Source organism: Helicoverpa armigera, chromosome 15 (genome assembly GCF_030705265.1).
Source record: "Helicoverpa armigera isolate CAAS_96S chromosome 15, ASM3070526v1, whole genome shotgun sequence".
NCBI classification, from domain to species: Eukaryota; Metazoa; Arthropoda; class Insecta; order Lepidoptera; family Noctuidae; genus Helicoverpa; species Helicoverpa armigera.
In genome coordinates this window covers 10,569,644-10,585,034 of record NC_087134.1, presented here as the reverse complement: position 1 = coordinate 10,585,034, position 15,391 = coordinate 10,569,644, and the positions used below count along the sequence as shown (strand labels likewise).

General features: G+C 37.2%; 1 protein-coding gene and 1 long non-coding RNA gene across 9 annotated transcripts in view; one reads left to right on the top strand and one right to left on the bottom strand.

Moving 5' to 3' along the window:
* LOC110377914 (protein prickle) overlaps window positions 1–15,391 on the top strand; it is a 272,653-nt gene that overhangs the window by 220,069 nt on the left and 37,193 nt on the right. The window lies entirely within an intron of this gene.
* Window positions 12,595–14,961, bottom strand: LOC126055431 (uncharacterized). Of its 5 annotated transcripts, none has more exons than XR_010277214.1 (3): window positions 13,698–14,735; window positions 12,704–13,313; window positions 12,595–12,609 (listed from the first exon to the last, which is right to left on the bottom strand). It is a non-coding gene; the product is annotated as an uncharacterized LOC126055431 (long non-coding RNA). The 5 variants fall into 5 exon arrangements; XR_010277215.1 differs by lacking the exon at window positions 12,595–12,609 and adding an exon at window positions 14,771–14,961 and having other exon boundaries at window positions 12,636–13,313; window positions 13,698–14,343; XR_010277216.1 differs by lacking the exon at window positions 12,595–12,609 and adding an exon at window positions 14,771–14,954 and having other exon boundaries at window positions 12,636–13,313; window positions 13,698–14,093.

Genomic DNA, 15,391 nt, shown 5'->3' with positions numbered 1-15,391 from the left:
AGTGACGCTGTGTTTTTGTAACCCTTGCGCTGCTGGTGTTTTTGTAAAAAATACAGTTCAGTTTTAACATAACATCTCATTTTTATCTACCTCCTTTCTTAGACATTAGACCTCCTCTATATATTTTTTCTTTGTAATCAAGTATATCTATATTTCCATCATCATTTCAGCCAATTCTTCAATCCAATTAAAATAACTCGACCGTAAATTTTCGCTTTACCTAGTTAAGACTCCTCCAATCTGGCAAAAGCGTGTATTTCCGTCAGTTGTGCCTAATGTGCGACAGTTTATGACTCGATAAATCTGCGCAACGCGACAATCAAACGATAGGAACATCGATAAAAGTTATGTCCAACATTTTATTAGCGCCCTCCTATTTCCGCGACCGAAATAATGTCGGGTACGATAAGATTGGTTTTCTATTTTCATTCGAAAAGCTTTTAGTTTGTTGGAACTTACACTGATAGGTAAACTTTTAATTTACCCTTAGGCGCTTTCCTAAGTACTTTTTCTAGAATCTTGTATTCTGAAAATTTTACATGGCAAACATTGTGTCATCTCTAGAAATCTTTCATAATTGGCGTACAATGGAATGCCATTTAGAGAGGGATAAGTACCTAGACCTACCCTGTACCTATTTTTTTTTGTTGTTATTTTGAGTAAATTCTAACTGGATATATCTACATAGCTAGACAGTTAGGTACTAATATTTCTATAAAACATCAATGAACTAAACAATCAATATAAATCACAATGATCGTTTTGCGTCAGCAGCGTCGGTATGGTGCGCAGACGCAGCGGGCTCGCGCATGCGCCTTACGCGTCGCCCACTGACGACCATCGACCTCACGCTTATGGGGAGATGAGAACGTGTCAGATTGACAACCTGGTACATGAATTTGAAGACCTTTCTTGTCATTTAACTGAAGTTAGCCATTTGATATCTCGCGTATGTGCAGTGGTCATTAGCAGCCAACTTCTGACAAACAAAGCTAGAGTCGCTCTTCCAGTTTGTGACTATGCAATGTAGGTACGGTTGGTGCCCTGAAACTCCGCCTAGTTACTGGAACTAGAGATCTGGCTGAAGGTAGCCTTATTGATGCTACAACTGCATCCAGTTGATTTAAGCTAATCAAGCGGTCTCACCTTAAGCTTTATGATGACTAATGATTGTTAGGGAGCAAATTGCTCCTCAATGAACATAATGCTCTGATGGATATGAAAATAGCTCATATACATTCGGGCTCAAAACCTGGTCAAAACTTTGGGAAGATAAATGCAAACATGTTGGAGCTTTTCAAAGTTGTAGATCAGATAGCATTTGAAGCTAGAGTAACCATTAGTGCCACTAAGGTCGTTTCTGCTTCACGCGTTTTATTTAGGACATTTGTATGTTGCAAAAGTGTGCAAAAATAATGAATTTTCCGATACAACAATGAGCAGACAGTGACGTAAGTTGACCGTATGAATGCGGGCGGCGGGTCACTGACCTTTATCTCGCTATCTCATTGTTAGTGATGCTGTAACGTATGTGTTTTGGCAAGCGCGCTGCTTGGTTACAGTGCCTCTATTCTTTGGCCTACAGCCCTTATATTATTTTGTAGGCGGTTTTGGATAGGGATGGTAATTTTCCGTAGCAATATATCGATAAACTTGTCGATGGAACTGCTAAACGAGAGCGTGGTTAGGTTTAGTATCGGTAAACATTTATCAAAAGTTTACCCGTTTCAGATAATTAACAATAGAACACAAATTCACCCTAGCTGGCACCACTTAATTATGGCGCTTCCTAAAATGATTCCTGAACGAGACAAAAATGTTTAATAACATGTCTAAATGTCTATCGACAATATCCACTCACTACTCTCAAACTTAGCATAGACTGCAGTGTCCTTGGCAGCCGGGGCCCGCTGGCCATCCATTTGGCAAGGGGCTCAGTCAGTCCCACGCCTCGGGAACTTCGCTAGCCAGATTTATGGGAACACCCCAACGTATTGTTATCTCGAGGATACATTACTTCCGCAGCTTTTTTGGCAGAAGCGAATAATTTTGTCAATTGTCTAGAAGTATTACCTACTTTTGGAAATATTTAGAAACAAGACAGAACAAGGCGATTTAACCTGTAGCCTGGCATATTGAGCTAAATATTATACCTAGGTACATTATCAACATAACATGTCCAGTTTCTGTTAACATAGGTACTAGACGAAATCGTCCTTTTGAACTACGTACTTAAAGACTTTAGTACCGTGTATAAGACCAAGAGCATTTGATAAACGAGCTTGAATACAAGTGGATGACAGCTGACCAATGAATGCTTTTTATATGAAGATTTTCTTGTCAATTGTTCCGGAAATAGATGAACGATGTCCTAATTTAGCAACCCCTGCATCATCCTGACCACCATATTTCCAAAGCCCATTCTATAAGCAACATTTGGCAAACACAATCCCAGTCACGGTACGTTATCATTCATATCTCCCATGATAAGCCAATTGCTCCGCTCCACTTCCCCTCAATCAGTATGGAGATGGTAAGCACAACTGATTAATTCCTTAGCCCACATCCTCGCATGAGCATACATTACAATGATAATGGGATGATAGCTGACGTCAGGGTGGGGTAGGAGAATATATCATGAAGCTAATCAGCGATATGATATGACATAGTGGCCTGAATGTTCGTTGTATATTGGCTATTGTATCTGTCATGATTTTGCGAATTTCCTTGGGGATCTTAGCAATGCCTACGGCTTAAAGTAGCGTTTGGCCAAAATCGTAAGAAGACTTCTCTTAACACGATGATACCCACTGAAGTGTGTCATTCGATTCTCCTTTTGATTAATATACAGATATGTGCACACTGAAATCTTACGCCTAAATACAGCCTTTCAAATTGACCTCAATCGAGCCACTAAGTACCAGGACGTAAAGACACCCCACAGACGCAAGACAGCGTATAATTATAATTAATGAAAGCATCTCAACAATTCGTCACTATCCACATTAACGTCCTATCAAGGAGTTAGCGCACTAAAATTAAATCGCACTTTATTCTAAGTATAGAGCACGTCTAAATAAGGAATTCGCGTATATTTGCGCCATGTGCTGTCCCGGTATATTTGCGAACGTCTAGACAACTCAGTCACAATAAATATGTAATGAATGCCGACACATTAAAAGGGAGACGAGAACATTTCCCGTCTGATCGAAAAAGTCGTTAGACTTAGGACTTGCTAAGGCCTGGCTAGCAAGTCTCTAAGATTTTTGACTGAGTGATCTGGCAAAGTTGGGATAGTCACCATGGTCTGCAAGCCAATAAATACAAACTACTCTTTTTTGCAAACAATAATATAACTTACAACCAGTACTTCTGAACATATGTTAGAACTTCCTCATAAGTTTATTCATCTTTGCTTACATTTCGACCTTTTAATGGTGCGGAACTGAGCTAGTGAGTATGTCGTATCCATTGAATATGTGCGCTTCACTAATGAGTGTTTCGACACTAGAGTTAATTGTTGCCGAGCGGTCGCCGTCTTTTTGTCTCGCAGAGGATGTAATGAACACACTATGCGTCACCAGCGTCCCAAACGCATTGCTACATCAAGTATTGAAGTATTTATATCCACGCTACAAAGAAAGCCGTAAATACAAATTAAATAACAAAAACTCGATTAAACCTATCGCAAGAATCATCAAACAAGCTCAAAATGACAGCGCACAGTGTTCCGCGTCGGTACGTTCACAGAAAAAATATTCACTTTGCAAATGGCGACATTTTCATTACCCTTTTTATTTTACGAGCGAGGTTCGTCGATTGCGATCAGTTCACACAATTAAACTTAAAATGATTGCTATTTAAACGCCCAACTTTCAATAACACGACAGAGAAATGTCGTTGTTCCATATCTTCATTATTATATCTTTGTCGCCGACTTTAATTACCTTTCCTTGATTGAAAATAAATGACAGCGCTTAGCTTTTATATTATTTCGCATTTCATGCGTATGACGAAGTTGTGAGTGCCTTTTGATATTGCGAGTGGGGAGTGTCACGCTAGTTTGCATGTATTGAAGTTGTGTAAAATGGTCCTAATTCCTTAATGATGTTCAATCATTTATTTTCGTGCATTTACTTATAAAAAATTACTATTTAGACAGTTTGATTGGTGCATTTATACTTCCTCTAGCTAGCGAAGCCATTAGGAGATCAAATGAAGACATGATAGAAGTCACAAACAATGCCACGCACCGGTCAATATTTACAAACGCCTCTAAATTCAGGGAAACACACAGGAATTCAGTATCAGCCGGGCGTCAAGTGCGATCAGTCACAATGCTCCGATCATATGGGCGATGTTTCTCGTCTAAGATTGCGCGAAATTATTTCTATTTCAGTCTGTCTGTGACTGTTTTGATAGCATTTAACTGAACGTAGCTTTTAGCTCGGTGCAAATAAACGGCGCAAGCGCACTGGCCCCCTACAGACTGATGGCGCACAGAGTTACAAATTGACAATACGTGGCCAAAATATTTTAATAATTCAAATTAATCTGAAAAAAATCTTTGACGTAAATGTCAAAGATAATGTAAAAGGAACTAAAGTTAATTGAAGTGGCATCGAATTAAATTGTAATGACACAAGTAAACAATGTATCTAAAACTTTGAAAAACATATCGCTTTCTGGAAGAGTATGCAATTATAATGTTTTTCAAATATTTTACGATATGCTGAAACGTGTCGTCGCGAACATTTAACGACCCATCGACACCTGAAAGCACATTCAAAAAAATTATGAAAATTCTTCTTGAGTGTTGTGTCTACGGCGTCGCAGCGCTACTCGTGCGCAGATCAAAGCGGCCACGCGACGGGATGCGCAGACGACGTCTCGACGCATCCCGCCCCCGCCCCGCGCGCCCCGCCCCGCTCCCCTCTGTCGCCATGGCGCCTGCTGCGGATATTTGCATGCACCGCGCGGCTATTGAATACCATTAACATTGTCAATGATTGACTTCATAATGTGGGAGTATCGATGACCAATTTATGGGTTAATGTTGGATGCAAATTCATTTTTAATGAGTGACTCTGTAATCTGTATTGATATTTGTAAACATATTGAGGGACAAGCTTGCATATTTTACCAGGGAATTGAAGGAAAGGAGAATGTTAATGTAAGGCTATAAATATCTGGTTGTATCCTTCTGATGTCCGGTGTAATTAAACTTGTCTGTTCCCAGACAGCAATGTCCGCCTCGATATTTGTACTTTTCGCGATGAACTCAATAGAATAGACCAGACGGAACATTGAATAGACTTCGTACGGCCTACGCCAGCGCATATTTGGCTGGCGACAGGCTAAGAATACGTCGGTATTTTGACACTAATTATAGAATCACTTGCATATCATAGTCATTTTCATTCCCTTATTTAGGTATTGCAACTGATACTATCTAATGTAAGAAATTTAGACAAACCATTTGTTATACACAATTTCACTGTCAATCACTGGGTTAGTAACGTTAAGAAATCAGACAAAATACGTTAGAGATTAAGCATTATTTACTGCTTGAAGGACAGAAAACAGAACATACAAAACTAAATAATCGTAGGAACTGCGCAATACTTTGCAATAACTTGTGAGAATATTTCTCATATTGCGATATATGACCGAACTAGATGTAGCAAGTTTCTGTGTCCCATCTTTTTATGTGTTTTCACCATTTTCCCGACATTTTCCGTTCTTTGACCCAAAGTCAAGGTCCAATTTAATTAAGAGAATTGCTTGGTCGCTATCTAACTGAATGATTACCAGATAATTTGTAGGATTATCTCTGAGGAAGGATTCTTGGTAAGAGATGTCTGTGACCGAAGGACTGGTGTCAAAGAGGGTCATTGGGACCAAGACAGCATTTTGAAAATGATTTCCCAAAAACTCCATCAAGCTTAGACTGTTTGACTGTTTTTGTGGTTCCTTGATATTCTTTACTTAGCCCTGCATAAATCTTGAGTTTATTTTGGTTACAAAAGAGTTTAAAGACCTTGCTGATAATTTTGGACGCCAAAGAATGACTAATAGTTTCCTTTGCATTAGCATGAAAATATCACATGAATAGAAAGCTTTTTGGTAATAAGTTTGGATATATTTAGAATGGCCTAGTCATCTGTAATAATAGGTAAAATACCTGAAATAAACTACTTGAATTTTATTACAATCAGCTTAGGTTGCATATCTATTAAATAGACCTACAAAAATAAACGTGTAAGCGCTTACTTTTTTAATTAACCTAAATTAAGCTAAAGGGAAGGCCTTAGTCGGATTATAGATAAAATTAATGATGACTGAATGATAATAAATATCCATTCTTCTGTTATATCCATATATAAAGTTTTGGGCTTTCTGTTAGTCGTCCTCAGACTACTTAATCAATTCGCGTGCCAGATCACAGCAAGTTGGCAAGGCTCCGAGAAAAATCCCTTTATTCATATTTTCTACGCTCTTTACGTTTTTGTTTTGTTTCCATGAAAGGCTTTGTCAAGTACTGGGCCGTTAAGGAAAATTCGTATTTTTGGCACTTATCTACAACTATGTGGCCTTTAAGAGTACGTTGAACTTTTGGAAAAGGTTTTTCCCCACGGCGTTAAAACTTATCGTCCTCGAGAGATGACGTCCTGACTTTCAAGGTTAGCTGGTTTATAAGTGTTAATACTTCCTCATAATTTCTTAACTGCCTCAGTGTCTACTTTAAGTAAAAGTCCAGCTTTTAAGTAACAAACCGATTTTTCGAAATCATTGTGTTCCGAATATGTTATTTAACAAGATGAACATTTTTACTAAGCATTGAAGGAAATAATCTGAAAATCCCACGGAATTGAGCGCAAGCACCTAGATTCGGAGCTAATAAATTAGAATGTTAATCTTTTGTTCGCAACATATGCGAAATATTAGTCTGACACGAAGACCAGTCAGGTGCTTTATTTACGTCACATGCGAGACAATGAACCAGACTATATCAATCAACTAATTCTTGTATTTCACTCGCTCTATTTTCATTTTAGAACTTTCCTAATTATAGTAAAGTCTAGTCATACTATGTTCTATAAAAAAGTGTCTGAAAATAATCCACAGATTTAGATCACAACTAGAATAGATAATTCTTTTTAATGGCTATTACGCGTTTCGCATTGTTCTTTTTATAAAATAATCGTGTAACAACAAGTGACATTTCTATTTTTATATCGGTCGCCAGACATTAGTTTTTGTGTAATTTAGTTACGGACGGAAATCGGCGTGAGGAGCCGCGGTGACATACACAAAGCTTACACTATCGTTTATGGAATACAAATTATCAATAATTGTTGGTACAGTTATGTTCGCCTACACGCCATATCGCCGCCGTCGTATCAAATGTGTGCCATTGAATAACAAATCGCATCTAGATAATATAATTCATTGGTTTGTCGGAGCTTGTTGTCTGCACATTATCTTCTTACACTAGTAAGAATATATGAGTAATTGAGTACTATCTTTTTCGGTGATTTAATCTGGTGTAAAATATGGTTTATTAAGGCTAGACAGTAGACCAGTCTTACCTAAAAGTGAGGTGGCCAAAATTGACAAATGTTTTTGTGGAAGCATTTATTTGAACAATACAATCGTACAACAATATTTATGGACATGAATATTGTAGCCACTTTATCATAGATGTCTGACTTTTAAGGAATACCAGTAAAAGATAACATCTATCTGATATTGTAAAAGCTCTGTTTGTTCGGAGTCTTATAAATACAAATCATAGCAATTTATAAAGGGATAATAATTTTAAAGCCCATCACTTGAAGTTAATTCATTAACAGTGACACTTACAAGTCTCGAGCCTCCTCAAGTGCAGACAGCTGATGCGCATGCTTTCACGAGCGATACATTTCACAGATAAACAAATGATTATTGTCTCAACAAATTGCCAACATAAACTTTATATTTACAGGCATTTTATTAACAGAAATGTGTTTTTTACGCTTTTACGACTCCAACATGATATGAATCGAAACTTTTTCCTACAAAACTTGACCCACATAATTTACAAACATTATTATTTGTAACAAAGCATTGCTCTAACAGGATCAGATAAACCGCTACACATTGTGATGAACTTGGGGAAAAAAGCCGCAGCTTCTAGACGACATCTCGAAAACTAGGCGCGACATCTGGCGGCCCGCGCGAAATATACACACATGTCTTTTTGTCCAGATGACTTCGCGAGAGGCGCACTGTGCAAGCTCGCTTATCTTGAACTAAATAAAGTCCAATTTGGATTAACAGTTTTAGTTGAAGAATATGATTGTTTATAAAAACATTCAGCTTTATGGATAGGGAATAAAGTTGGTTCTGCCATAGCAGTGTTTTTTGTATATTTTTTTCGGAAGTAGCATAATTCATATGGTAAGGAGCGTGTCGGGTTTCGCGGCAGATGCGCGTTTTAATTTCTGCGCACGCGTCTCTCGGGTTGTGACGACACAATTTTAAGCTCCGTTTAGTTTTCCAGTTGTTGGGATTTTTTCTGTGAAACCCTTAGGTTTAACTAATACGTTATTGTTCGGACAATTTGTTGTTTTGGGCACATTTTTTTAGACAAGTAGGAACTCTTGAAATATTTGTAAACATCCCACCAACTGTGCAGTAAATCTCTGTTAGATTTTACATCGCTTTCGTTTCTTATGTATTGCAGGAACTAAAACCGGTACATATACATTTTTGTAGGTAGGTGTACTACCTACTAGGTACATTCTGACGATGGACCAAACCAAAATCCCATATATACCACTTATCACTTATCATTTTATACCACTTAGGACTTTCAATGCCACAGGACCTTGTTTCTTACTATTCCATAATAGTAACAGTACTTCCCGAATCTTTCGCGTACCTTTTTCACTGCAACCATACAACTTTTCATAACTACTTCATAACTTAGTACCAAATACATAGATACCCAGACATCTAAGACCCTCCCCACCTAGACTATACTTTCCACATGCAAATCGCGTGAACTTGTCGGCACGTGCGGTATACCTGCGCGCGCGCACAAAAACCGCCCCAGCTGCGCGCGCAGCTGCTGCTAACTGTACCCAAGATGCCAGCTGGACCAGGCCTGTGCCTATTTATAGTGCTAGCTGTAGGATGAAGGACTAGGAGCATATTTTGGGGTACTATATGGTGGATGTTCGGTTTAAAAGGCAAGAAAAGTGTAAATCTTCAGTGTTTTGCGATAAACTCTAAAGAAATTAACTGAACAGTGTCTATACTTATGTCATGAAATAATTGAATGATTTATTAAGGATTCAAGTGTGGCGAGGTTGGTAGAAAAGTCATGGATGCTTCAATAGGTTTTACGTCAGTCAATAACTACTAGAGATGAAACAAAGGCCTTTATTATGCTTAAAATCTCCCAAAACAAAATACCTAATTCAGAATTCACAACAATTCCCAATAAACATTAAGATTTCTTCCTGATTCGCATCTCCACACGAACCTACCGCTTATTACGTAAAGGTTATTCCAAATGATGAATAATTCAGTATAAACATGGAAAATGCCGAATTGCCTGATCTTCCCCGAGGAGGCTGTAACGACTTGATTGCCGCCGACCACCATACTACTCATTATTTCCAAGAAAATTCGCTACAATTTGCCCTCAAGCCATCTTTTCGATGTTTAGAATTTGATAATAATCGTTATCAGGAATAATCATTTAGATTATTCGGATATTCGTCACGATACGATAGCTATTGGAATGTTTTAAGGATACGTTCAAAACAAACCTTGGAATTGTGCCTGCGGCTTGGATAATTTACTTTTAATCATGTTTTAGTTTATTTAATTGCCTTTAGCTACTACTTACATCAATTATGCTATAGAAACGAATAGTTGATACAAATGAATAGTTTGTTTTCTTATTGCGTTATTTTTATAGCCGTTTCGTCCTTTGCCACTAACCTTGAAAGTACAGACGTTTAGCTTCATCGCTAATTATTAATTTAACAAGTTAACATGCAAAAAGATGATGTTTCGCGTGTTGGCAACCGCTGCAGGTGAGCCGCCATTGCCGTACCGTGCAATTACACTCGGACGCGTATCCGAACGCACGCGCGCATTCTATTTTTGAAATTTGAACTTTTCGCTCCATAATCATTGCTTGATTTTTTAATTTTATTTTTAGTTGTGCTTTGCGGTATCGACACGAGAAAAAGGTTTTGTTTTACGGACTGCTGCTATAATTCTTCGTTTCTTCATCTCGATTACAGACATGAAATGTCAAAGATGAAAAGCCTATAAGTACATATTTTTATCAACAAAATTCTTGTGTTACTTAAGTCCATAAGTTTTGTTTGCTCAACATTGACGATACGAAGAATAAAACTGTATTCTCACTGTAAATTATCTGGTATCGGTAACCCTGCATGATCTGCCTGCCTGTAAACTGTACCCCAATAATTCCAAATACGCTAAACGAATATAATCGTGACCACACAACCACAACTTAGGCCAAATTAAACCTGGTCCTTATAATTCTTTAACCGCACTTAGGGGTTGCGATTTCTGAACGAAAAAACATATTTAAGAAGTCAATGCCCCACTACGCCATCTGGCGTGCGCGCGCGCCGGTAAGGGTTAGAACCCACTGGAGTGTAACAGCGAGCAATTGAGCCGTGTTCAATTTTACATGATGAAAGTTATTTTGGCAGGTTGCTACTCAATTTACATCGTCACATTAATGATAGAAAGTTAATGATCCGTAATTAGTGAAACATCGATAGGTGTATGCTTTATTAGTGTATTTTTATGTAATAAATAGGTACGCAATGTACCTATAGGTTTTCATGATTCAGTTATACGCAGTAAATTAGAATTGCTTCCGACTGTTTAGCAATTAGTAATACTTAAGTTCTCAGTTACACATATTTAAAGCTGTTAGAATCACGAACATATTGAAATAATTATTGTGGATATTTAATATTCACTGTATCTCTTGTATTTTGACGTTAAGAATTACGAAGTTAGGCTCACGTAAATCCATCTAGTGGGTGTACACCCTAACGTCTTAAAACCACATTTTACTAAATACACCCCTTAATAGCCGTACAAACTTAATTCTAAGTTTCTTAAACCATCCCCTTTCATTATATACCTTATTCTTAAGACCATAAGATTGCTTTTACATTAATTCCCCGTTTTAAAGTAAGGGGTAGTCGAATTTTGGTACCCCGATGATTTCTTTACAGCAAAGAAATAAAGTTTAAAATAAAACATGTATTATTATGAACGGTTGGGTTTTTTAAAGATTATAAATGATAATTGCTATCATTAAATAATCGTTTAGTTGGCAATATATTGCGATACATATCGCTTACGTTTTGTAGGGTGAACCACAAGAGGGTTCATTGTTTTCTTTATTGTACCATTTAAAACCCTTAGTTAATGTAAGCAGATTTACAAAGTTATATTTTATTTGAATAATTGTACATTGTGGCCCTCATATTAATAATCACGGAGAAAGTGAATCCAAGCTTAAACATATCAAAATGTATCACTATTCCTTTCTTATAACTGGTGTAACTTTAATCCGCGATTTTTAAAGACTGTTCGGTAGTAATATATCTTGGAATACCCATAGTAACAGCAAAAAGAGTAACTTATAAAAGTTAAAATTTAATAAAAACTAGTTAGTATTAAACAACACGCAGAGAAATATCTGGCTATCTATACGAGAAAAAATGCTACTGTAACTAGAACTTCTGTTAACAACCGTGACAGCAAGACTCGTTGTTGACTTTACAAAAACCGTTTTGTTATTATTTTTACCTATCGTTTTATTAAGGACAACTAGACGTTAAGTTTAACTGACCAACCAACATAGTACTCAATACAGTGCAAATAACGCGCCTGTTACAATACCAATGTAATTAGAACCATACGTCACTAATTTACATTACTAAATCGATCGTAAGGACTACTATGCGATCTTGTATACATAAACACTTTTTTTTTTTGGGTTTACTAAATATTTTGCTGTATCTACTAATCAATTTATGTAACATAACGACCTGAACTGTAATGATAACTATTCGTATTGCAATGCTAGCTTTATGTTTATTGTAACAAGTACAATACATATTGTAATGCTAGCATCCTAGGTATTGTTATAGCTATTATCTGGTATGTAGTACCTACTGGTTTAGATGAAACCTGCAATCTAGTGCACTTATAGTACCTACTAACGGGTCCTCACAGGCTTTTAGTAGACGAAAATCCAATTTTTTGTCTATAAGTAAATAAAACTGTATTTTCTCCACTGAAAGCCTAAAAGGGATCCGTTGTTGGTGCTGTCAGTCCACTGGATTGCAGGCGCTCCATCAAAACGCAGTTCATATATAGAGCCAGCAGTATGTGTGACGTAGTAAAACAATGCCTTTTTCAATACATTATCTAAAGACTCCGACTATCTTGTATCATAAGTGTCATCAAGTGTTAGATTAGAATCATAGAATTTGAGATTATCGGCATTTTTTACGACGTCCCACGCGCTACGGCTCTATATGTTTAGGATCCCTGGAATCAAAAATAAAAATATTACGTACAGAGAAAAATGACATTTATTTTAATATAATCATCACAATCATTGGTCCGTAGAAATTACACTTACACATTACGGCCCCTCACATCTGCATTGGTAGCATGATCGCGCGATAAAACATCCGTCCCTATCGCACTTACTAATAGTGCGATAGGGAGATGTTTATCACTTTCGCGCGATCATGCTACCCGTTCAGGCGTCTTTTCAGCGTCGACGTCCCTTATACTTATCATTTCTACATTCAACTTGTAAAGTATGGGGCCCTATTAGAGCCTGTTCACACTAGCGATTCTTTTCGGCGATGCGAGATCGCGGCGTGCACGCAACGAGCTCGCCGCGGGTCGTCGCGGTATCGCGGCGATTATTTTATCGCAATAATATCGCCGCGAGCAAACTTTATATGTGTGTGATATCGCAGCTTGCTCGCCGCGTGCTCGCGGCGATATTAATGCTAGTGTGAACAGGCTCTAATAGGGCCCTTCTTAAATCTTCAATAAGAAGCTCATGCCCGCGTGGCGTTTTAACACTGGATATTTATTAATGTATGCTCCGATGGTCATTTCTGAAGTCTCTATTTCCTTCAATCTATTTTTGGAAGTTTTTTGCCACTTCTCTATCACTAAATGCCAGGGTTCTGTACAGTTTTGGAGCCACTGGATATCTTCATCTGCACCACCATCTGGAAAGATACATGGACTCATAAAAAAATCATGAAATAAAGACTTCAAAATAATTTAATTTAGTAAAATAAGTTGCAAGTTATTAATGTAATTAACTAGTGTCATGCCAAATCATGGGATTAGGTTGTCAAGCGGACCCCAGGTTCAATTGAACCGTGTCAGAAAGGTGGGCCAAACGTTAGGAGGATGATGAAACTGCAAGTTATTAAAGTTGCTAGAAAGAGGCCAAGGAAAGGCAGTCAGACAAACAACACAGTTGTCCTTTTTTCCTTTTGAGGTTTGAATACAATTAATAACCTATTTGGGAGATGCTCTAATCCAACAGTGGGATCACATTTGGCTATTAAAAAAAAAAAAACCCAGGTAGATAACTTAAAACTTGCCTTCTTCGACGACTTCTGGCTCGTTGCTGTTATTGTTGATGTTGCTGCCATTTTTCTTTTTAATAACCTTAGCCTCCCTTAATTCGCGGCGCCTGTTTTGTAGACAGTCATATAATTTGCCTTTTGCACATCTTTTTATTTTAAGTTTAGTATCATTAATGTATGGAATAAAGTAAGTACTTATATTTTCCTTTTTGAATACTTCAGTTATTTCTTGTGCTTTTGTAAGAAGTAGAGAACTGTCTATTCTTTTATTTGGGTCTGATTGCATTAGGTCTTTTATTATTATATTGCAAACTTTTCTTCGTTACCATTATTTGATAATTTGCCTTGTTCTGAATATAAATTTAGCAGGCCTTGTCCTTCATTCGATTTTAAGAGTAGATTTTTCAACGGCTGAAATACACAAAAATAAAATTAATTATTAAAATAATTGAGTAGGTTATTATGATATAATATTGTCTTCGGTTAGCGCGATAGTTAAACATAATTGTATAACTTACACAAGAAAGTCCCAACGCCTAAGGCATAATTTTCTGGTCTAGGGGAATCGAATACTTGGCTTGGGAACCTAGATTGTATAAAACAAGCCTATTGACTAGTTATCCTTTTCGCATGTTTTGAAGCTGAGCTGACTCTGGGTGTCCTGTGTGCCAAACCCATTAAGTTTAAGATGAGATGACTGTGTATCAACTAATTTTATCGCGTAAGTATATAATGAAATTCCATGAATAACTTTAAGACTTTTTGTTGTAAACTTATAAAGTCATTATATAGTTACACCACTTACTTGTTTAAATTGAATAATAGCTTATATAGAATATACTTGTATAAATTGAATATGAATACTACAACAATAAGAAGACCTACATCAGCCATTATGCGAATACAAGAACGCCAACACTCTTACTGCGTGGCCAAAAACAGCCGGAACAACAATCGATCAAATCGCTTATTTAAATAAAATAGAATACTTTAATGCGAACCAAGCGAACCATGGTAAATGTACAGTTGTTACAATAAAATCCATAGAACACATGGCATCCTGATACTAAGACAATGGTACAACTTACCTTGAAAAGTATGAATATATTGGGGTAAACCCCACTGCTTTAATAACTGACGGACGTCTTGGTCAATGTCATCATCCATCTCGTCACTGGTTTTGTAATAATAACCCAAAAAGGCGAAAAACACTTCAAATTCAATCTGCAATACTGCGCTCGCTCGCTGGTCAAAAACACAATGGCCGCCAAGCCGGACGCCGGCTCGGGTGCGGGTGGCGGTGGCGGGCGGGATGCGAGCGCGCGAGTTTGTTTACAAAACACAGTTTTCGATAAACAGTACAAGATACTTTGCTATGAATACCACCTCGATTGTTATTGTAACATTATTATTTTATAATATTTTAAAACACACTAACAAATAGCACGGAGTAATACATGCATTGTACCGTTTACTGTTTCCGGTGCGGTTTTTACTATAATAGTCTTGTTAAGGCCTAACACTACATAAAGGGTAAACCAAACTAAACGATTTTTAAGTGACGCTACGAACGATATGTACTGCAAACAATAATTTAGTTGTAATAAAAATATTATTGTTTTGATTACAAACACACTCGTAGTCTACCAGTAACATTGTAAATCATTAACCGTAATTGGATCATTTAGTAATTGCGAATCTCTGTTTCT